Below are 24,870 nucleotides of genomic sequence, written 5' to 3'. Positions count from 1 at the left end.
TCCCCTTCAAGTTCTCTGTCTTAATCCCATTTTCTCCACCACTTCCAGGCTAATTACACAACGCGTGGATCCAGAGTCCAAGAGGGTCAGCATTTTCCCTTGGGCTCCAGTAGAGGGCACTTTAAGTTCTACTGGAATGGTCATAGGGCCCGATCGGGGACTTACCAAGTGGTCGTCATCGGAGTCAGTTTCACTTTCCCCAGAAGGAGGGCTCTTCCTCCCCTTGGTTGGGAAGGAAATCTTCTACAGGTTCCACCCCTTTCATGGCGGTGTCCTTTCGTTTCCCTGGTTGTTTGTCTGGCTTTCTCTCCCCAGCAGCAGTGGGTTTTGGGCCAATTTTGAGTGGCAGCTCGCTGCTCGGTGCCCCTCCTTCCCACAACGGAAACAAGCGGTAGACCGGGGTTTGCTTGCGGACCAACTCTTTCCTTCTTTCGGAGCTCCTCTGGGAGTGGGTGGGAGTGGGATTTTTACCTTTATCACTGTCTCCCCGGTATTTATTCCTGGCTAGGTCAAGCTCCACATCTGCTGCAAGCTCGTACCAGCGTTGCAGTTCTGGTATATATCTTGGTTCAGGCCATCCATAAAACTGTCCATTAAAGCCTCCTCAGACCAGTTCCACATATGCACTGACAGCTCACTAAACTCTTGGATGTACTAGTCACTGGACTTCTTCCCTGAGTAAGAGTTTTCATCTTGGCTCTCGCCTTACACTCAGCTAACGGGTCATCAAAGAGCTTCCTCAGGGCAGCCATAAACACATTGTAATTCCTCAGCAGGGGGGAGTCATCATTATACAAGGCGACCATCCAAGCTGCCGCCTTATTCTCCAATGCCATAGTCACAGCTCTCACTTTGGCTTCCTTGTTGGGGAAATCTTCTCCAAACTGTTGCATGAAATTCCAGACCTGGACCAGAAAAATCGCAGTTCCTTGGAGTCACCTCCAAATTTCACACCAAGAGGAGGAACTTTTGCCATTCGGCATCTGCGGGGGGCCTCCCCCCCCCTGGAGGGGCTTGTGTGGCTGCTGCTGCTGCTGCTGGGGCTCTCCCATCCTGATCAGTTCCGCTGCACATCTCTCTTCTTGATCAGGAAAATCAGCTTCTCTCTCAGCCTGGCTCTCACGAAAATGATGTTTCTCCCAAGCCTCTTGGAAGAGTTTCATAGCATGGGACATCATGAGATCCTCTTCTTCGGCTTCCTGCCAGGCAGCTGCAGGTCGCCGACGTCGGCTGGTGGTAACTCCAGCAGGAATTTCCTTAGGATCATATTTCTGCCTCACTCCCAATGACCACCTAGGGCTAACAGATCTTTCCTCCAAATCCATTGTTTATGGAATTAAAAGTACCTTTACTGGTTATAAATAGATAGCAGCGAAGTAAAGCACGGTCTGAGTCAGAAAAGCGCTAAATAATAATAATAATAATAATAATAATAATAATAATAATAATAATAATAATAATAATAATAAATATTTATTTCTTAGCCGCACCCTCTCCCGAAGGACTCGGGGCGGCGTACAACAAACATATGAAATAAATATGTAAACAAAACAAACATATAACCAAGACATATACCGAGACATACACAAGGAGGAGGTCGGCTGATGAGTAAAAAACAATTAGAATACAGTGTTTAAAACCCCTAAATAATTAAATATAATTAAAATACCCAGTTAAAAAACCCGTCAGGAGCGATATGGTTGGATCAAAGTTGAGCCAGGCCAGCTACTTGGAATAGGTGGGTCTTAAGCTTAATACGAAAGGAGCGGAGGTCAGAGGTATTCCTAATATCCGGAGGGAGGTCATTCCACAGGGCTGGGCCCGCCACAGAGAAGGCTCTACTCCTAGGCGCCGCCCCCCGACACTGTCTAGTGGACGGCACCTGGAGGAGGCCCTCTCTGTGCAAGCGGATTGGTCGCAGGGATGTATGGGGCAGAATACGATCCCGCAAGTAACTAGGTCCTGAGCCATGGAGCGCTTTAAAGATTGTTATCAAAACCTTGAAACGCACCCGATAGACCACAGGAAGCCAGTGCAGCTCGCGCAGGAACGGTGTCACATGGGAGTACCTAGTACTCCCCATAATTACCCGCGCGGCTGCGTTCTGGACCAACTGTAGCCTCCGGGTGCATTTCAAGGGAAGCCCCATGTAGAGAGCGTTACAGTAGTCCAAGCGAGACGTCACCAGCGCATGAGTGACTGTGCGTAAGGCGTCCCGGTCCAGTAGGGGGCGCAATCATACATATCAAACATTTGCCCAGCCCCCTCCCTCCAACAACCCCCACCCCATTGCCCAATCTGCAACTCCCTTAGGTGTCATGTGGGTTGCATCTCCAAGAACCATCATCAGGTTGGTATGCAGGACTGTTGGCCTTGACCAGGTCCAAACATTGGCCATCAGCATGCACAGAAGATGATGAGAACAAAACTCCCCTTTTAACTATCACTCCTGTACCATATATTCCGACCCCAAATACCATGCCCCCCTCCCCGTTACCATGGCAGCCAAAAACAAGCAAGCAAAGCAGAGGCTGACATCTGCTTTCTCCCTGCTGCTTGTCACCTTCTTGCCATTTTCTCCCAGCAATGGACCAATTGTTTCTTTAACTTTTTCTTGCTTTTAACATGTTGGAAGAAGCTTTTTTTGTTATTTTTTACTTTTGTGGTAAGCCTCTCTTCACTGAGCCTTAGCGTTCCTCACTTCATCTTTACAGGCTCGGGCTATTTGCTGATATTCTGCCTTAGTTATGTCCCCCTCTTTCCACTTTTTATATTTATCCTTTTTATCTTTCAATTTGTCAGAGAGTTCTTTATGCAGCCATGCTGGCTTCTTTTGGGAGCTGTTATTTTTCTTCTTCACTGGTATTGTGCTAGACTGAACTTTTGTAATCTCATTTTTCAAAATTTCCCAAGCTTCTTGAGTTGTTTTTCCCTTGAGGATTCTCATCCATGGAATCCTTCCCAAGCTCTCTCTAAGCTTATTGAAATTAGCTCTCTTAAATCCAATACTCTAGTTTGACTTTGTTCTACCACTTGTGTTTGCATAATGTTGAATTCCAGTATTGCATGATCACTTGCCCCCAGGGTTCCTATGGCTTCAACACCTTCTATCATTTCCTCTCTGTTAGTGAGAATTAAGTCCATATGGCCGATCCCTTTTTTCCCTTCTCTACCTTTTGGGAAACAAAGTTGTCTGCTAGGTTTGTTAGGAACCTGTTGGATCTTCCACTTTGTGCAGAGTTTGTTTCCCAGTTGATGTCAGGGTAGTTAAAATCCCCCACTACTATTGTGGTGTGCTTCCTACATAACTTAGTTAGCTGACTAGCAAAAAGTTCATCTACTTCCTCTGCTTGGTTGGGTGGCCTGTAGTATAGGCCTATGGCAATGTCGTTTCCCTCCCCTTTAATATTGACCCAAATGCATTCTAGATAGTTCTCCTCCTTGTTGTACTCTATTTCTGTAGAGATGTAGTTATTTCTTACATATAGTGCAACTCCATCTCCTCTTTTATTTAATTTATTTAAATAATTTAAATCCTTCTAGCTGTATGTTCCAATTGTGGGTTTCATCCCACCAAGTTTCTGTAATGGCAACAATATCATATCTGCCCTCATTTACTTGAATTTCTAATTCACCCTTTTTATTCCTCATACTCTGTGCATTGGATAGATATTTGAGTCCATTTTGATTGACCCTATGTTTACTGTCTACATAACCTGTGTTATGTCTGACTACCCCTATTTTCTTGCCACTTGTATGATTTGTGCACATGGTATGGCACTCACTATTAAATGCCTGTTTTTGCTTGACATTAGGACTGATCATCTTACCCGCACAAACATCTATGTTACATGCACTGATAACCCTATGAATTTTAGATTGCTGGGGACAGAAATGTTCTGTATCAATTAATTCTCTGTCCTCGCTGTTCAGTTTAAATGTTTATCCAGAAAATCTGTGAATTTAATGCCAAGTAACTCAGTCCCTTTCTTGGATGGTGCAAACCATCTCTTTTGTACAGCTTTCCCAGAAAAAGACCCAGACTGCACAGTCCCAAGCTGGATGAGGAAAGAGGAAAGAAGTTCAGGATAACCACTCCCTAGAATTTCTCAGGATATATCTAGTATCTTATAGCTTTAGTTTGGCAAGTTTCCGTCAGGTGTAAGCAAATAAAGGATTGGGCTGTCTCTGGGCTCAGACAGAAACAGGCAAAATGGTTCAAATGACTCAAGCTATTAAGAGGCAGTTGATAAATGTTTTGGGTGCCACCCAAGTTTATTCTTATAATATGAGTAGATATATAAGTCATTTAAGATAAGTAAATACATAAATAAATGGTTCTCTCCTCCCTTTCCATACCCTGAAAACTAGTTGAGAAAAGTGTAGCTCCATAAGTTAAGCAGAGCATCTCAATACCTTCTCTTCAGGTCAGAAGAATTACTTGAGACAATGTCATAAACAAAGTTGTCACAAGTGGGAGAAACCCTGTTTATGTCCTTGGAGCATTTCCAATGATCTCATACTACTACCATCATCAACAATTTGCCACTGATATGCTGGAAGAAGGAAAACGTCAAGTTGATTAGCAAATTCTGACAATGAGGGTTTCGAGCTTTGTTATGACTATGCTTTGGACGAAAAGGAAGAAGAAGAGGTTGCCACCCAGGCCATGGATTGTGAATTGCAACAACGTGAAGGACCAAGCTGGCTGGGTTTGGAATCAGCAAATTCAATGACCTGAAATGCAGAATGGTTTAAGGCAGGGGTGTCCAAACTTGGGAACTTTAAGATCCCCTCAGCCAGATGTTGCATTTGTACTGCACTAGAGGACATCTGTGCTTTCATTCTGAACTGGCCTTTTTAATCATATTTTCCATTACCTTTTCAAGCACTTATAAAGTGGAACATATTTCATCTGTAACATGAGAAACGGGCCTTGACAAATGCATATATACTAACAAGAGTATTAAGGCAGCTGTGTCAAGAAAGACCCAAAGCTTTTACAATTTGTATGCAACAGCAGCTTTGGAATGTCTTCTTTCTGTACATAAAAAACTTGTTGCATAAGCTGTTTCCCCAAAAAGGCCTGCCTCCTGTGTTAGAATTCTTTCTACCACACAAACAAAATCCTGTCATACACAAATCCTAGTAATCAATTATTTGCACACTGATTAAAGAAATTATAGTCATGCAGTGCTCCCTTACAACTTCCCAAACCCACAAGGAAATTGTGCTTGCCAAAGCCTAGTATTTCCTAGTATAACATAATGGGAAAATATTGTCTTATTCCTGGTTAACAAGACAAATTCATAAGGTAGGATTCTGGCTTGTTAACCAACATCAAGCCTTTATTTTTTTGATGTAAATATGATGAATAATTACAAGTTAATGTACGTTAACACTCTGAATCAACACTGGAGCACAGCTAGAAGAGGGACATAGAAATTCAAGGAACAGGACATCCAGGGGTTTTATGTAGGACTTTATTAATTATGAATACATATTCAACAACACCTGTTTCTTTAAAAGGGCTCTAATTCATCAATTTCCAAAAGAAATGTTTAGATATTCTAGATTCATATGCATCCTGTCATGGCTACTTGTCTCCATGCATTTGTCATTAGGTAGTTATTAATCCCCACAATGGGCATTAAAAATTTTAAACAGGTATTCCCATTACATGGAAATAATGTGAAACCTTTGTTTTCAATTGTAATAAATTAACTATAAAAAAATTATGCACCCGGGACAAATTCCTTGGGCATCCAATCACCCTTGGCCAATAAAGAATTCTATTATTTTATTCTAATATCTGGAATGAGAACTCTTATCAAAAGAATGGGAGGCAGCATATTCTTTTTCTGTAAAGGGGAGGGGTCAGATTCCTGATATTATAAGTGTTCATATGAAAATAACTTTTTAAAAATGTGGGGAGCAACCGCATGAGTTGTATTTAATTCAGACTTTGATTCCCATCCTGACTTTAACTGGCATTTGTAATGTTGCCTCCAAATTGTATGTGAAAGCCAAGCGAGTCTTCAGGGCAAATAAGCAGGGTCATCCTTGCTTGATCAATTAATTAGAATGAAATGACTCTTTTGTACCCAAAGGGCAACCAACTGGCACCAAACAGCTGGTGAACTGCACCACCTCAGCAGTGGTATTGGATATCTGGAGGCTTAAATCGCAGCTTATGTTAACAGATGCAGGTATTATTGCATTAAGATTATTATATTAGTAGCCCAAGGGAGGTATCTTCTAGGAATTTGTCAAATGTCCCTTTAAAGCCATATGTAAGACGTTACCTATTCCACATCTTGCAATAGTGGAACTTGGGGAGGGGGGCATTTTCTTGTCTGCTGACCCCATTATAGCTATCATACTTTCTGAATCTTACTTAATATCCTTACCCGTAATATGAATGAGTATATTTTGCATGCACCTAAAGGGCTCTAGGGATTTCAGTACATTCACCTGCCAAATGGATATTGTGACCCAGGTAAAACATAGACTGCATTCTAAAGTGAGGGGAAGTTGAACTGAAGAAGCTTAAGCTACCTTCTCAAGTGACAGCTGTACAAAACACAAAGTCAAAGATGAGACTCTGCTGACTGCTATAACTGCTCTTATTAAGCATCCCTGCCACCATTTGCATTCAGGGTGAGTGCATAAAATGCAAACTAGACAAGGATTCAGGTCAGTCCTATAATTTGTCAACTTGCAGTTTCCCTGACTAACAAAGAGATCACAATATAAGGCGAGGTTGTTGTTTCATGTTGGTCTCCTCACCTGAAACAAGCCTTCTGGAACCAGCTCTAAGGGCAGTCATTAAAATGCACTGTTCATGGAGCTCTTGCTTCTGAAGAAAATAAGCAGTGGTGGCTACAGAATTCATTCTTCAGTAATTGTGGCCCAGTCTTATAAGAAGATATTTACTCACCTGGACCAAAAGAACCCAGAGCAGAAAAATGATAACCCCATATACACTTTCCTGAAGAGTAATTTATTTTCCTCTTTCTCCACAGAACAAAAGAGTTTAAAGAGCAGTTTTCTTTTCTTTTTTGGCTCTGAGATGAAAGGAAGTCTATCTGTGTTTCGGTTTTCTGTTTCAATATCCATTTTACAGAAGTTGAGCTGATGCCTTTTGTGGAAACTTTTAGCCCTCAAACTGTACAAGTTAGAATTGAAGCCTGAGATTCAAATCTGACCAAACACACCTATTTCCACAAAGCACAATAAAACATCAACTTCATAGAAAATTGATAATGGACAGAGAAAAAGTAATTCAATCAATTCAAAAAAACGTACACTTTCTTTGAAAGCTAACACAACCACCTATTATAGAAACTAATCTCAGAATTTGTTTGCACAGCATACCAATACAAAATTGGTATAATCTATGTGGTGTGAAGTTAGCCATTATGATTAGTAAGCTATGGTGTATCACTTTACCCAGCAGCTAATGGTTAACAAAATAATGGTGTAAATCAGCCACAACACAAGAGAATAGGATATCCATTCTTTATCCATTCAAACAAAGGCATTAGCTAGAAGCCTAGCAAATTATATCTGTTTGATGTTCTAATGCACATGACATCACTTGCCCTGTTGCCAGCACCTATGTGTCCTCTTTCCTGCTGTCTGCTCTCCCTGCTCTTCCTACATAGATACACACACGTATGTATGTATGTATGTATGTATGTATGTATGTATGTATGTATGTATGTATGTATCAGGGGTGGGTTCCTGCCAGTTCTAACCTCTTCTATAGAAGAGGTTCCACAAATCTACAGTGCCGTTTAGAACTGGTTCCAGCTCCCTCCCCTCTTCAAGATGAAGAGCAAGAGGAGGAATTCTGGGAGTTGAAGTCCACAAGTCTTAAAGCTGTCAAGTTTGAACACCCCTGTTTTTTTTTTCCTAAATGGTTAGGGGTGCAAGGTAACTTGACAGCTTTAAGACTTGCGTGCTTCAAATGGCAGAGTTTCTGAGCCAACATTTTGGTTGCTAAGCAAGAGCGTTGTTAAGTGAGTTTCACCACATTTTACAAGTTGGCCATGCCCACACAGTCACATGGCTAGCAAGCCACTCCCACAAAGCAGGCCACACCTATAGAAGAGGTTCTAAAAAAATTTGAAACCCACCACTGGTATGTATGCATGGTTCTCTTGATTATCTCTATACCTACAATTCAGAACAGAAGGCAGTACCAAGATACGACTCTCAAGAGACTTCCCTATCTCTCCTAAACAGTTGCAAGCTAAAACATTTTCTCTAATGACTCAGCAATGCAGAAAATATTACCTCTCATCAACAGTCCCATGCAGTAAAACCCAGCAATAGTACATACAGTAAGATAGTAATGAAGAACCATAAATATATCCCTAAAAGACAATGTTCAGTTTCAAATAGAATCATTGCCCAATTCTGTTTATAAGCAAAATTGTGGCACCAAGAGGGCGGAAGCTACTTGCAACAAAGAAATAATCACACACCAGAGCCTTGTAACAGGCTCATGATCTTGTCTGACAGTTACATGATGTCCTCTCCTCAGTATGGGAAAATAAAAGCACGGAATGCCCAAAAGTGTCAGATCTGTGATAATTCTAAGGAGACCAAGTAGATATAAAACAAACATGAATAAAAAAAATGTATTTACCAGTAATATTTTCTGCTGGGCTAATTTAATACTTCCAGTGGACGCAAGCCTTCTGTTGCATTAAAATAAAATTTGCTAATAAATTTTACACCGTAAATCATCACCTAGGACTTTTCTCTGATGCAGGCTGAATTTATAATCAGTTGAAATGTTCTTCGACTAGTTTCTAAAAATGCTATTTTTATATCATACTTCTATTTATTTTCTTGTATTGAGTTTGAATCATGTTCTAGATAGAAACCTAAAAGTTATTATTGGTGGGTGATGACATCTATCGCTCCAAAAGGAAGAGCAGATGGTGTAGCCCTAACATGAAGTCTGATCTATAATAATGTTGGTTATGTGGCTGTGGGTATGTGGCTTACATTAAGAGGCTAATGGTGCTTCTGTATACAATGTGGTATGATTACATTGTCTGCACTCTTCACAATATTTAACTGTTCAAAAGAAAGGGGAAGTTTGAGAGAGTTGCAATTAATAAAGCAACTTGCTCACATTCATCCTGAGATGTTACATTCTCACTGGGCTGTAGTGCTTCTTCTGAAAAGTTCTAGTCTTCGTTGCTATTTCTTTTGTGAAAGTGTTTCTCTAGGACAGGGCTAGTCAACTTTTTTATACCTACCACCCACTTTTGTATCTCTGTTAGTAGAAAAAATTTCTAACTGCCCACCGGTTCCACAGTAGCGGTGATTTATAAAGTAGGGAAGCAACTTTACTTTATAAAATTTATAAAGCAGAGTTACAGCAAACCCCTACTGCCCACCATGAAAGCTGGAACGCCCACTAGTGGGTGGTAGGGAGCAGGTTGACTACCACTGCTCTAGGACATATACCACCTCAAGACATCAGGTTTACCTTCAAAGCTTCTGGTGCAGTTTTCAAAGTTTCTTCAATATTTAGCCAAGTTTCTTCAATATTCTTCAATATTTAACCTCAAATTTTAATTTCCAATATGACAAAATGAGACAATCATTTAATATGCAGAGTAACAACTGAGCCATGATGGTGCAGTGGTTAGAATGCAGTATTACAGGCTAACTCTACTAACTGCCAGATAAGTATAATCTTTATTGTCATTGTACTTAAATACAACGAAATTGGTTAGATCGAGATCGAGTGAAGAGTTTGATTCTGACCGCTTAAGGTACATTCAGTCTTCCATTTTCTGAGATTGGTAAAATGAGGACCCAAATTGTTGGGGAGCAATATGCTGACTCTGTAAACCACTTAGAGAGGGTTGTAAAGTACTATGAAGCGGTATGTAAGTTTAAGTGCTATTGCGAGCTGTAAAATTTAATTATCTCAAGGTTCTTTTTTTCCCCTTATCCCTACCTCCTTTCTAACACGCAGCTCCTGCCCCTCACTCATGTCCTGTCTAAAAAAAGAACACCCCTGCTTTAGGATCACTACTTTTTCACATATTTTCAACACAAAGCTGGATAATCAGCAAAAGCACTCCCTGAAGATTGCACAATGACTCAAAAGTAAACTATTAATAAAATCAGTGGAAATTTTTCTTTGAGTCAGACCAAACTGGGAAGTCTCTTGCTGGAAGAATTTTTAAAAGCTTGAAAAAAAGCAAGAAGTTTACACAAATTATAAGCATCAAGCATCTTGTCAAAATCAGAAACACAAACTGAAACCAGTAAATGGAAGAAATAAGAAATGAAACTGAACTGGGTATTATACTTAGATTGGTTTTGATTCTAGTCAGCAGCTGGAAAAAATAAGTTAAACCAAACCGTAGCAGTAACTGTTTAACAACTGCCATCAGTTTGTTTGTTTTTTTGTTAATTTTGACATTGTTTCAGTTTTATTTAGGATTCATTAACCTCCAGGTGTTTTAAGATTACTTTTGGTCCTGTTATTTATACATCTTCTATAGTAATTGCTTTAAGGTCAAATTATAAAACTCTCCAAAGAGGTGTTGGGGGGGGGGGGGGCGTCATAAGAGGTAAACTACAGGCAGTCCCAATGTGCTTTTTAAAGAGGCAACTGGACTTTCTTGTTTTTCTTTGAAGACATTTCACTTCTCAGCCAAGAAGCTTCTTCAAGTCTCAGAGCTGAGAATCTCTATAGATAATAAACTACAGGCAGTCCTCCTTTAGCAACGGCCTCCTTTAGCAACTGCCTCCAGTTACAATAATGATGAAAAAGTAATTTTGCAACCAATCCTTGCATTTATGACTTTCACCGCTCTGTACAGCAAAGGAAAACTGAAGTAAGACCATAGGTACAGTCACAATTTCATTTAATGACTGCTTCACTTAACAATCAAATTGCCAGTCATAGTTGTGGTCCCTAAAGGAGGAACATCTGTATCTCTTTATTAAGTAAGGTGACCAACTTTTTTACAATGAAAAGGAGGACAAATAAATTGGAAAAAATATATCGTAAAGAAAAGAAATATTTTATTCATTGCAACAATAATACACTAAAATATGATATATGCATAATAAAACATTTGCAACATTTTATATTGTAATTATGCTTACATGCCTGTTAATTATTTAAATGAGTACTTTTCCATTGAATTAATATTTTTTTGTCAATGTATCATCTTCTAACAATATATTGGAAATATCTGAACAAGAAATATCCTTCATATTGAATTTTACGGCAAGTGCTGCAGCTAGAGTATCAACATTCAATCTCGATTTCTCAGTTGTCGAAAAATCATTGGCAATTGAAAAAAACTCTTTCAACTGCTGCATTAGTTCCAGGGCAGCACAATGTAAATTGAACAAGTATAAATAAATGTTCACATGGAATATGTTCATTTTTGAAATGGCTGAAAATATCCACCCATCTTTTATCAATTTCAACATGTTGATTTTCCCTTTGTATTAATTTTTTCAGAATTTAAATATATATTCAGTCTTCTAATTTCTTCAAAGAGACAATTGTCGTCTATTTTAATGTCTAGCATTTATTTAGATAAAAATTCAACACAAGATTCAATATCTGTTCAATATACTTGCGATGAAGTAAAAAAAAACACCATTAAAAACTGTTTAATAAAATACGTCACATAACGCGCAACAGATTAGCCTTCAAATATCAAAAAGGAGGAAATGTAGGAGGACACTTTTCAAGGGAGGACAGAACTTACAAAAGAAGGACTGTCCTCCCTAAAGGAGGACAGTTGGTCACCTTATATTAAGACCACAGCCTTAAAAGCATGAGCACAAGCCTCCACTTTCACAAACTATGCAGATGATAGTTTTTCTTTCAAGAGAGTTTGGATTAGGACCACCTAAAAATCACATATACATTTATTTCTCCTCTGTCTGACATTTAGATAAGATGTTTTATAGAAACATCTCATTGCTTTTGTCCCCATTGTTGCTGTGAACTCTTTTTATAAAAAGCCCTGGGCAGTGAGGGCCTTTTATGGAAGATAGTTTTAGTTTCAGTTCTTCACAAGAACTGAAATAGAAGTTAATTTTTTTATCTGCCACAAACACACAGGAATAATTGGCACAGTAGAAACAGAAAATAGAGAATATGATTTTTTAGGATAGCAGTGATGGGCAAACCTGTGGACATCCTTGACAAGGAGCGTGTTTATAATAACAAACGAATATTAAATACTAAAAAACACTTCTTTTTTCCCCATTCCAAAGTGGAGAATATTTTTCTACTATGAACAACAGTAATTTTGTGGTTGGCAAATACTTTGATTAGTACTCTCAAATTCCCAAGTATGCTCACCAGACTTTAGGTTTCTTACACCTGCTTGATATGCCCCAAGATCCCACCAACTTGTTTCTTTCTGCTGTATTGCATCCCATTCAATAATGGCGTGGGCAATGACCTCTGTTCAGCAATAATAGTTGCAATGGCCATTGTAAAATAAGCAGCTCTTCGTACTTCTCAAGAAAGGCTCCCAAGTCCTGCAGAAAGAGAACGCTATAGAACTCAAGTGCCCACCTGCTTCAATGTGTCATAAAACCTCCTTTTAATCATGGAAAAAGGTTTTTATACTTTCACAGAATTTGCATAACAGGCATGCAGATTCAATGCCAGGACTTATTGAGCTTCCTACTGAGAAATATATGACAATTTACAAACCAATACACATGGAGCTACTGTGGAGAGCATCACTTTTGCCCGTTGCCCAAGCAGTCACTAATTAAGAACTCTGACTTGCTTTATTTATTTACGTGGAATGACAGATAAATACAATTATATAAGTCTCTGTATAAATAATACTTCAGCATTGTTTTTAAATAAAATCCCGGTCACATAGTAAAGGGACACTCCTTGCCTTATCAACTCAGCTTGTTTTCCGATGTGAATAACAACTGTTTCCCTATCCCAAATGTGAGTCCCTCATCAAAACTTGTTCACAGTTATCCAAGTATTTTGGGAAGGACACAAGCTGTCCGCACTTCATCTATAGATAGCAATGGCCTTCTTTCCTCATTCCAACACCATAGATTATACAGTATATTCAAGTGGATCAAAGGTACAGCTAGAATCTGCAGTATCTTCTGTCTAAGCTATACAACCAAACATGGCCTCAAAGCAACAGTGCATCAGAGATGGCCTGATAGACAGACACCATTGCTGCTTATGTTGGAACATATATTTATAAGCCAAAACCTATTTTCTTAATATTATGATATCTAACACTTGTGGAAAAACTAGAAAAGGCTGGAACCCAGTGTGGTGATTCAGCATATAAATATTTGGCACTGTATAGGGCAGAAACCACTTGCCAATGCAAAGTCATATCAATATTCTTTGCAATCAATGGTTGGGCATGTTGAAGCAATGGACACAAAATATGAATAGACCCCTAGTGCAAGAATTACTTATTTTTTCTGCAGCCAACACTAAAGTTTAAACACAGTTTACTTTACGGTTGACAATTAGGTTTGAAGAAAACCTGATTCAGTTTCAGCTTGGGCCAGTCACACTTTCTCAGCCCTAGGAAGTAGGAAATGGCAAATGAGTCCTGAAATCTTGCCAAGAAAACTACAGGGGTCTAGGCAGTCACCAGGAGTCATGACTGCGTTGAAGGCATCAAAACACCAAAACAAAATTCCACAAAACATCACTGACCACAGTGCTTGTAAAAGATTGAATGAACTTTTAAAGGGATTAGACTAACTTATAGAAATGCTATACCTTTCCAACCTTGGCACAAGCTATCATTTGCATCAGCATATGAATTGAAAGACCACATAGGGTTTAACCTACGAAGTAGGACTGCAAACTAAGATTTAACCATGTACGTGAAGGTAAAACAGGTAAAACAGCTAGCAGTGATTGTGTTTGAACTGAGCTACTGCTCGGTTTCAGCCAAGCAATAGCTCAGTTTCTGCAGCTCAAATAATTAGGACACAAAATATTTAGGCCTGGGTTAAGGACTGACAGCTGATTTTAGGTCCCAAATCCTGTATCTGTTCTACTGTACAGTATTAAGTAAAGTTTTCAAAAGTAAACCATTAGAATGGGAACAAAATTACTCAATGCCACTCTGAAGCAGACAAAAGGCCAAAAGGCCATTAATACTTATTACACAATCTAAGCTTAGAGCTTAATCACACCTTCTATAAACAAATATACAAAGCTGTCAAGGGGAATTTTACCTTGTACTTCCTCCTGATTAAGCAGCTATTCTGCCACTTGATGATTTTTTGCTGTTGTTGCTGCTCTTTTGCAACTGAATAGGGCATTTCTGATGTACGTCACACTCCCAGAAATTATGTTCAGGCAGCTAAGTTACAGTATTGCTTTGTAAAATTTGGAATCAATGTTCTCAGCTCCTTCATGTAGATCTCTTGCCTTTTTGTGAGAGTCATCAATCATCAATTCCCTTTATAATATTTATTAAAAATATAAACTCTTGAGCATATAGTCATGGCTGGCTGAGGAATTCTGGGAATGGAAGTCACGCAGCTTAAAATTCCCAAGTTTGAAAAACACATTATTTTACATTCTGGGTAACGATGTAGGAAGATGGGAGGTTTGGGGGCCACAATTGTTAAGCCAGCTGATTAGATTTTCCCAAACAGCTCCCGAGCCACATGTGGCGCTTTGACCCCTCTCCTGTGGCACCCTGCCGATCCGGTTGTGCGACCTGTTCTCCACCCCAAGACACTGGCCCAACCCAGCCGTGGCTGACACCAACCTCGCTAACATGAGGGCTGCCAGGATTGGAATGGGATCTGGGAGGGGGTACAACGGAAAGGGGGACAGGTCCACAGCCACAATTGTTAGGCCAGATGATTAGATTTTCCCAAACAGCTCAAGCTTAAGAACTTAGAGACAACCTTATGCATATAAGTTTGACTACGTTCAAATAAAATCAGTGGACTTTGGCCTTCAAGTCTCTACAAACACTGTGTATTCATTGTTTATACTATTCTATTTTTTTTCATATCCTTCAACTTTTACCAAAAAGTGCCAGCTATAACTTTTAAATGCCACCTAGAAAATAGAATACCTTTGTTCATCATCCAAAATGATGGCACAGAATTGGACAATGATTTAACAATAAAAATATCATACCACAAATATTGTTTTATTTACCACCAAAGACAGAGAAAAAATGGAAGTAAAATATAGTAACTCGGAATAAAAGAATTTAAAGGAGATTTACAGAATGATCATAAGGTCAGATTCCAACCCAACATGTCTTGATGGCAATCTCAGCTGAACAGAATTTAGCTAATCTTACAGAGGTTATTGGTGACCATTATGCTAATACAAAATTCACACTCTCCTCTTCAGACCAGCACAAGCTCTTAGTAAGAAAGGGATTAGTAGTTTTAAGCACCATATGGCATAAAAGATATGGTTCTGTCTTTCTGCTTGTTTTTATTTGATCTCTATTCAGGTAGTCCTTGCTTAGCAACCACAATTGGAACTGGCACTTTGATTATTAAGTGAAGCAGATGCTAATTGAAACTTCAACTGTGCTTATGATGTTATTCACAACAAGCTGCGGTGGTGCAGTGGTAAGAGTGCAATACTGCAGGCTACCTCTGCTGATCACTGGCTGCCAGCAATTTGGCAAATCAAATCTCACCAGGCTCAAGGTTGACTCAGCCTTCCACCCTTCCGAGATCGGAACCAATGAGACCCAGATTGTTAGGGGAAATAGGCTGACTCTGTAAACCGCAAAGATCAAAAATGCATGGATTGGTCATACAGTTTTTCATCACTGTTATAACCATGAACCACCACTAAACAAGGAAGTCGCTAAATGAGAACTACTGCAAAGGGCCAAGGATCATGGAGGATTAGATTGAGCAATCCCACTACGCTTCATCATTGGCTACTCTTTTGGGGGGGGGGTATCAATCTATCAAGAAAGATGGAATGAACCATGGATCCATCCTATAAGTACTTTCAGACAGTAAGTTTTTAAACAGATTTCCCAGACAGAAAGCCAAACTCAGGCAAAGAAGTACCTCCTCAAGAAACTGAATCCTTAGCATCAAGGAGCTCTGAATTCACTACATGCGTCTATTGAATATGTGATGCTTTTCATGGCAAGAGTCCAGGCAATACCCAATGTTCATTCTGAAACCTGGAAATACACTGCCTAGACCAGTGGTCGGCAAGCCGCGGCTCGCGAGCCACATGCGGCTCTTTACACACTTTAATCCGGCTCTTCTGTGTGCCGGGCGCCTGCTCCCCTCCCTCCTCTCGGGCACTTCAAAACAAGCGCCCCTTTCCTTTTTCTTTTCAACCCACAATGATTAGGGAGGATCCTGAAGTCAGGTGGGGACGAGAAGCGAGGAGGCAGAAAAAGAAACGGAGGCTAAGGAGCTTCCCCCCCGCCTCCTCCCAGCAAAAATCTAACCGGGGAGCCGGGCGGACAGTAGCAAATTAGCCGATCACGCTGTGTGATCAGCTAATTTGCTACTGCCTGCCGGCTCCCTGATAAGATTTTTGCGGGGGGGGGGGGGAGAAGCTCCTTGGCCTCCGTCTCTTTTTCTCCCTCCTCGCTTCTTGGGGCTCCACCAATGGGGGAGTAAAGCCCGCCCAGCGCCAGGCTTTGGGCTAACACAGAGGTCTGCAAAGTTGGCTGTTTTAAGACTGGTGGACTTCAATTCTCAGAATTCTGGGAGTTGAAGTCCACCAGTCTTAAGAGCCAATTTTGCAGATCCCTGCCTGGGCTAATATGATTGATGCCCTTGGTGGACTTCAATTCTCAGAATTCTGGGAGTTGAAGTCCACAAGTCTTCAAGCTGTCAGGTTTGAAGACCCTGGGTTTTTTTTTTCTAAAGGGTTAGGGATGCAAGGATCTTGTAACTTGACAGCTTTAAGACTTGCGTGCTTCAAATGCCAGAGTTTATTGAAACTAAAAACAGTGTACCATCCTATGTATTTTCGGTTTTAAAAATGTGGCTCTCAAAATAAATTTCAATCGTGTTTTTGGCGAGATTTGGCTCAGTTGAAAAAAAAGGTTGGCCACCACTGGCCTAGACAGAAAAATGACTTATTTTCTACATGCAATTAGAGGTGGGAGTTTCCAAATAATGGATAAAGAAGTGGAAGACCATCCTTCATCAATGCTGATTTGCAACATTACTTCAAGATCTGCTATTCAAACCAGAGGCGGTAAAACATGCAGAATCCAAGTTTTGGAACATGCTTAAATTTTTTTCTAGGGGTGCGAACCTATCTATTTAGATTTTGTACAGAACTCTCACCTCTTAAAGGGATGAGACAGCCCTATCATTTATTCCATTCACATAAAAATGTTCTTAAATTGAAAATTTAGCTCCCTGCATCCTTTAAAAATACATTTAGAACTACTGTGTTTCCCCGAAAGTAAGAAAAGGTCTTATTTTCTTTTGACCCATGAAATAAGCACTTGGCCTTATTTTCAGGGAGGTCTTATTATTTTTGAGCTGCAGAAGGCGGCGAGCGTGATCACCTTATGGCTGCTGCTGTGTTGCAATATTTTGGGGAGGGCTTATTTTCGGGGGAGAGATTATTTTAGTGCATGTGCTCAAAAGCCCGATTGGGCTTATTATCCAGGGAGGTCTTATTTTCAGGGAAAGAAGGTAGAACTGCACTTAGAAAGTTGTTGATGAGAAAATATTTTATTGTGTCTGATTACTAATAAGTTCAACAGTTTTTTTGGCAAGGTTTTTCCAGAAGTGATTTGTCATTGGCTACTTCATAGGGCTGAGAGTGTGATTGGCTCAATGCCACGTAATTGCTTTGTACCTAGGGTGGGATTAGAACTCACAGTCTCTTGGTTTCTAGCTGATGCCTTAACTGTTTCATCAAACTGGCTCTCAGTGCTGTGAATAGTTTAGAATATTAACAATATGTTGACAGGATGTTTTGTTCTTGCATTAATGGGAGAGAATGACTCATTCGTTTATGTCAGTTGCTGCCCCGATCATGGTCTTAAAAGCACTTCTTGTATCTGTACTACTGAGCAGTTTTGAAAGTACCGGTACATATTTTCTAAAATTGTAGGAACCAATATAAAATATGCCTCATTAATAAAAAATATTCCAAATGGGTTATATCATTGGCATTCAAAATTCTGTGAATGCAAGTTTGTTTCTATATTTACAAGCAATTTCCACTCTGTTTCACAAAACCTGATGCTCTATAAGTAGGATCAAGTTGACTAAATCTCTTCACATGCTCAATAGTGAATATGCTTTTATTCTACACATTTTCCTTCTTTGATTCAGAAGATTCACCCACACATAGGAATGCATTTGTTTTTTTTTTTGTTTAAACAATAGCCATTGTTTTCAATATGCCAAACTATATAACCTCAAAGTTCCCAGTTTTTCAAAACCAATAGCACCTTTAATAACTGCACCCACATTTATTAGGTATAGAGTGTTCATTTTAGCCACTCCACAGAGATTAATTTACTTACACTGCAAAGACTTAAAAGAGCCATTTTCAGAAAGATTGCTTATTTTATACAGATGGACAAAGAAATATCACATGAAAATAAACATTCGTTAATTAATTGTTAAAGCATGCAAAGAGTCTCACACACGTTTTAGCTGAGTTTGTCAATCAACCCGAAGTTTATGGATGCCAGAGTCTTGTTCCATCCATAGGGCATGGAATATTGTCACTGTTTCCATGCTTGGTCTTCAAAACACAAGAAAAACCCATTGTGGCTTCTCTTTTCTCTCCTAATGCAGGATAAAGACCGCTGCTGCAAACCATTTAATTAAAAGCTTGAGAAGAAGCAACGGATTGTCCACACACTTGTGTTAGGCTTCCGAATGTTTCTATTTGCTTTACTTTCCAAACCGCCAAAGGCTGACATACCGTGGAGTATGTACATCATCAAATGGCAAGTAGAACTGTAAAATCCAGAACTTCATGTCCCCATTAATGGAAAACTAAATGTGACTTCAAAGTAAACCATTAATATCATTAAAGTGAGAGAGGTAAAAAAAAATCAAACTATTTCCAATTGATGTTTGACTCAAAGTAAATCAGAAACGTTCTTAAAGTAGGAGATATAACTTCCCCATAAAATCAGTTTTCCACAGATGTTTTAAGATGGACTGAAAACTGCCCCTTTGCTACCTTTACTTCTATTTACATCCCCCCCAAAAGCATCAAACGCAAGATTACTACTTCCTCCAGTGGGTAGCAATACACAACAGGTGAAAGGAAGGCAGATCTGGTTTTAGCAAACCAGGTATTGGTATTAATTAAGAAAGAGGAGTAGAAGAGGTTGTTTTCAAGATTTTTTTTTTTACTATCTTGTAACTTATAGCTCATTTGTTCAGCTAATTATTTGTACTTTCATCAATAAGATAAATTGCTTAGCTTGGAAATTGTTATTTTTTATATAGAGCATCCTCTAAATTACTGTAGATATTTCTCATGAATGCTACTATTTTGCTACAGATTTTCCTAAGGGAATTCTAAAATATATTCATTCTGTGCCTGTGTTTCCCTGAAAATGGAAGACTCGGTCTTATATTTTTGGGGCTCCAAAATAAGCAGTAGAGCCTATTTTTCGGGAAGCATGATTTCAGGGTGATCACCCCAGTTGGGCACCCTGCCCTGCTGGCGTGCGCACAAGAGGCAGCAAACACATGGCAACCGATAGTATTTGGCAGGAGCTTCAGCCAGTCAGTCCCTTGGTTGGCGCACTATGAAGCCGTGTAACTCGCACAGCGCAGATGAGTTGATTCCCTATCCAAGCAACAGGGGCAGAGGGGGGGGAGGGGGCAAGCGATTCAGACACGCAGCGGAAAAGCCAAGTTGGTGGCCCAGAGTGTCTGTCTGTCTACGGGAGACTCATTTTCATGCAGCGATACTGGCAGTAGACTGAGGCAGAGGTACAGGATGGAAGACGGGCGTTTCGGATGTGCTGCAAAGACCACAGGCAAGCCAAGAGACGTGAAGGTGAGCCTCCTGTGGCTGCCTGCTCACTCTGGCCCACCAACTCTCAGCTTTCCTATGACTCTTACATCATGTCCAGATTGCCTGCCTTCCCCCCTGCATCTCTTTCTCCATCTGCTGCCGGTGCCACTGCACGAATATGAGCTTCCTGTGGCCAGCTGCCGCTCTGGCTCAACTCTCAATTTTCCCACAGCCAACACAGCACATCCAGATTGTGTGCCTCCCCAACTCTGCCTGCTGCTTGGACAGGGAACCAATGTTTACTCTCTGCCTCCTGTTCTGGCCACGTCTACCCCCTTCACTAGGGCTTATTTTGGGGGAGGGGAGGGCTTATATTAAGCACATGTTTTAAAAGCAGGCTGTTTTATTTTTGGGGTAGGTCTTATTTTTGGGCAAACACAGTATTTAAAATACATATATTTTATGCATTTTATATATGTGTACATATACGTATGTACATACGTATGTACAAACATACATACATATATACAAATATATCAGAGCTGTATAAACAAAGTCATAGCTTAGAATTGTTTAAAAATTATACTTCTATTTCATTTTTGTATCCCCGTGTATAGCACATAAAGCTTTATGTACAAGGAGTAAAGGAGTTTAAGCAAAGGATGTAACTTAAAAATGTTTTATGAAATCTAAGAAACCCAAATGAAGCTGCATATCTTGCCATAATGCCAGAAGTAACATGTCTTCTTCCAACAAACAGATTAAATCTGCCTTTTCAATTTTCAAATTTCAGATGTATTCATGTCATTATAGTTATTTCACAAGTTGTCTTATTGACGTCAATAAAACACCAGAATATTTTCTACACTGAAACCATAAATGTTCCTTATCTTCCAAACAGCCTAATCTTCCTGAATAACCTTTTCTACATACAAAGAAAAAGGCAATGGTACTCATTGCAAAATACAATTTGGAAACCAGAAAAAATATGGTAAATTATATGGCTTTGTATGCACATCAATTCATAAGAAAAAATTATTGCATTTTTTAAAAAACATCACAGAACATTAACTTTAATGTTCCATGCCTTTTAATGTTTATGTATAGTGTAGTAAGGAAACATATTAATACTAGATTTTAATCGCTGCTTGCAAAGCTAACTGCAGCTTCATGTGAAAAATGAAAATGCACAAAACTCAGGATGACCTATTTTTAAGATTCAGTAGTCTTGAAAGAAAAATATTTGTTTCAAGTATAGTACTGAAAACAGTATTTGTATAGATTGTGCTACTGGCATCCCCAAGGCTGCTTCCATTTGTATCACTGGCAGTTAAAACCCACCCAAGTACTTAGTTGTGGTAACACTGTGTGTGTTTCAAGATACGTAAATTATATGAACAATAAGATCTGCCATTCCCTTCTTCTGGAGTCTTTTTCCAATCTAGCCAGGCATTTCCTAGTGGTCTTCTATTCCTAGTCAAGCCAGGCCCAATCCTGCTTTGCTTTTTGAGGTACCTAACTCAAGGTGGCAAACATACCTAATAATCCTCCCTCCTCCTGTTTTCCCCACAACAACAACCCTGCAAGGCCTTCTTTCATGCCTAACCAGGACTAAAACTCACAATCTCCTGGTTTTTAACCAGGCACCTACACCACTGGACCATACTGTCTCTCACAAGTGGCTAAACCTTCACAAATGTGTAAGACTTAAAGCAGGGGTGACCAAACTTGGGAACTTTAAGACTTGTGGACTTCAACTCCCAGAATTCCCCAGCCAGCCACTTTAAGACTTGTGGATTTCAACTCCCAGAATTCCCCAGCCAGCCATGCTGGCTGGGGAATTCTGGGAGTTGAAGTCCACAAGTCTTAAAGTTCCCAAGTTTGGACATCCCTGACTTAAAGAAAGATACCCCACATCAATCAGCATAAAAGGGTTTGATTTAGTAGTGCCACCATCAGAATCCTTTAGAGCCGTGTTTCCCAACCTTGGCAACTTGATGATGTCAAGTTGCCAAGGTTGGGAAAAAACACTTCTTTAGAGCCATTTCTAAAGGACCCGTATTCGGAAAGAGCTGAAGCACAAAAGGACAATCCAGGCACCTGATCTGTGAGAAATGAAACGTCTTCAAACCCGCCCCCCTCCCCAAAAGTCAAGTTGCTTCTTGGGGGGGAAAAGCACCTTTGGGACAACCACCTCCTGTATGACTGAATCTCCATAGAGATCTGTATTCTCAGCCATATATATATATATATTTTCAAAAGGGGAAGGAGCCTGAAATTTAACACTTAGGAGGCATCAGGCTCGGGAAGACTTCCGCACTTCCCACCCGAAAAGCGTCGGATCAGCGCCTGGGAGGCGTCGGGCTCCCTTTGGGCCCTTTTCCCCATCCCTGCTTCCTGGAACGCGACGCAGCGCGCGCGAGCGGTAAAAGCATCAAGCGGGGCGTTCTATCGCCGACGATCCGTTCCCCGATTGGCCAGACGAGTATCTACCTCACGACTTGACCCGGCCGCTGAGAAAAGGAAGTGACCCAGCTGGCTTGTGTAACAGCCGCCTTCGCGGGATATTGGGCCGGGGGGGGGGGCGCATTATGCTGACACGGCGGCCCCTCCTGGTTCTTCTCCAAAGCACCAATGACTTGTTAGGAGAAAATGACCGTCTCTTCCCCCTTCCCCTCCGCAGGGCTGCCCCGATCGGAGCTGCTGCCTTCTTCCTCTCGGTTGCCCGTAGCGAAGGCTGATGCAGAGCCTGCCGGGGGGGGGGGGGTAGCAAAATGCTCCCTTCCCTAAGATGCCCACTTATGCCCCCCCTTTCCGTGCCCTCCTTTCCCTTGCAGCACATACAACCAAGGGAATCAAAGGAAAAACTCTTCCCCGCCCGGGGCGCTCTTGGCAGCGCCTCCCGACAGGGCCCGATCCCGCCATGAACGGGTCCAAAGTCCTGCAAGGGTGGGGACCGAGAAGGCCAATGTCTCCCCCGACCCACGCCGCACGCCTTTCCCTGCCCGAGAACGGAAAGCAACGGAGAGGGCTGCTGGCTCACCTCGGTTTCCCGATTACCAGAGAGACTGTCCGCCTGGCCAGTGGGTGGCAAAGCGGCGCCCGTGCCGCAACTCCATGAGCCCGACTCCGCTGGGGTTGAAGGAAAGTTGCGGGGGGGGGAGGGAGGGAAAGAGAGATCCCCGCCCGTGGAGAACCGTCTCGGCGGTGACATTCCGAGAGTTTTTGCGCACTCCCAAAGCCCCGCTTCTCCGCGCCTTGCCGAGGTTGAGAGGAGAGCCAGAGGGACTCTCGGCTTTGGGCTTTCTGCCGCTGACATGTTTCGCCGCCGCGCCTGCCGCCCCCACCCCAGCTCCGTCCTCGACTTCGGAGCCTGAAAGAGAAAGGCATCCTTCCCGTGGCTCCCTTCCCTGCAAATCCAAAAGTGAAATTAAAAGCCCTGCTTTCTCTTGCCAGTAGCTGCGCCTAAAATCATATGACCTGCCACGGCCTTTGCATTTGGGTCCAGCATAGGCTTAAAGGCAAAATCAGATGAAAGCAATGTGTTTCATTGGGTCTTGGTAAAAAAAAAAAGAAGAAGAAGATGGCTGTGGATTTACCTTACCAATTATGTGTTTCCCGGTATTTATGTAATTCCTCAAGGTTGTCACGGTTGCCAAGAGACGCAAAATGGAAAGGAAAACCGGCGGCGAAATAAATCGCGGGAGCAAAACTAAAAGTTATTCCTCCTCTTGTGTTTGGCGGGGATTAGTCCTGACGCCAGATCGAAAGCAAAACAAGGCGAGAAGCAGCGAGGAGTCCAATCTTGGAAATTCCTCCTCCTCCTCCTCCCTTCCCTTCTTCCCCCCCCTCCCCTTCTCCTCCACCTCTCCGAGGCCTGTTTGTGCAGAAGGGAGGTGGGGGATGGAGTGAAAGAGGTGCGGAAGTTGGGCGCAGCTGCTCATTGGCGGGCTAGGCCGCTTTCATCATTTCTCAGAAAAGCCGATTTCATTTTCACTTCCCTTCAGCAACAGCGACACCAGCACCGGGGAGGGGGCGGAAAGTGGAGGACGAGGACGAGAGAGAAGTTTCAGTTCCTTGGCTACCAAAAGCGGAGAGCTCCAAAGACCTCGGCTCCCCCCCCCCGCCCCCGCCATCGGGCAGCTCCCTTCCAAACGCAGAGAGAGGCTGTCTCTCTGCAGCCGGGAAGGACATGGGAGCATCTTGCACCATTTCCCTTACGCGGAGGAGGGAGGTCGCCGGAGAAGCCCGAATCTAGCGCTGCACCTCTCGACGTTTGGTTGGACAGAAACGATCTCGTTGGTGCATCGCTCTAGAAAGAGCTAGAAAATCATCCTGTGCCAGGATTGTGTGATTGGGCTGGGTTTTTTTTTTTCAGGGGTGAAATTCAAGCAGGTTATGACAGGCTCTGGAGAACCGGTAGCGGAAATTTTGAGTAGTTCGGAGAACCGGCAAATACCACCTCTGGCTGGCCCCAGAGTGGGTTGGGAATGGGGATTTTGCACTATCCTTCCCTTGCCACGCCTACCAAGCCACGCCCACAGAACAGGTAGTAAAAAAATTTGAATTTCACCACTGGTTTTTTTTGCTAGGAGATTGGTGGCTTCCTCACCTAGTGACGGGCGAAGAAATTTAGTCCCCCCCCCCACAAGTTCTCGGTTAAGGAAAAAAATTGCTTTCAATTTTTCTGTCAAAGGGGAGGAGCATTTCAAAGCATGTTTGTGGAATAAGTGAGATTTTTTTGTTGTTGTTATTGAGAGGGCTTCTTGAAGCATTTGCATGAAGATCCTGGCTTTTAATTGCAAAGTTATTTCTCCAGAAGTCTGCAGCTTCTCTGGCTTTACTTAAATCCTGAAGAAAGACGCCAGTAAGGAATTTCT

General features: G+C 41.5%; 1 protein-coding gene across 9 annotated transcripts in view; it reads right to left on the bottom strand.

The window, feature by feature from the left end:
- IRF2 (interferon regulatory factor 2) overlaps nucleotides 1–24,513 on the bottom strand; it is a 47,408-nt gene extending 22,895 nt beyond the window's left edge. Inside the window, exons 1-2 of one of the 9 annotated variants that reach the window (XM_081959920.1) lie at nucleotides 23,590–24,513; nucleotides 18,657–18,754 (exon numbers count right to left, since the gene is read on the bottom strand). The gene's annotated coding sequence lies outside the window, so the exon portion shown is untranslated. Of the gene's footprint in view, nucleotides 1–12,370; nucleotides 12,553–18,656; nucleotides 18,755–22,483; nucleotides 22,540–23,033; nucleotides 23,444–23,589 lie in introns of those variants that run through there. The other 8 variants (XM_081959918.1, XM_081959917.1, XM_081959921.1 and 5 more) reach the window with 8 other exon arrangements.
- Nucleotides 24,514–24,870: the final 357 nt, after the last annotated feature.

This window comes from Natrix helvetica (assembly GCF_964273705.1).
Source record: "Natrix helvetica genome assembly, chromosome: 7".
Taxonomy (NCBI): domain Eukaryota; kingdom Metazoa; phylum Chordata; class Lepidosauria; order Squamata; family Natricidae; genus Natrix; species Natrix helvetica.
Note: the sequence above shows the minus strand (reverse complement) of the source record. Positions and strands in the feature narration are given on the sequence as shown.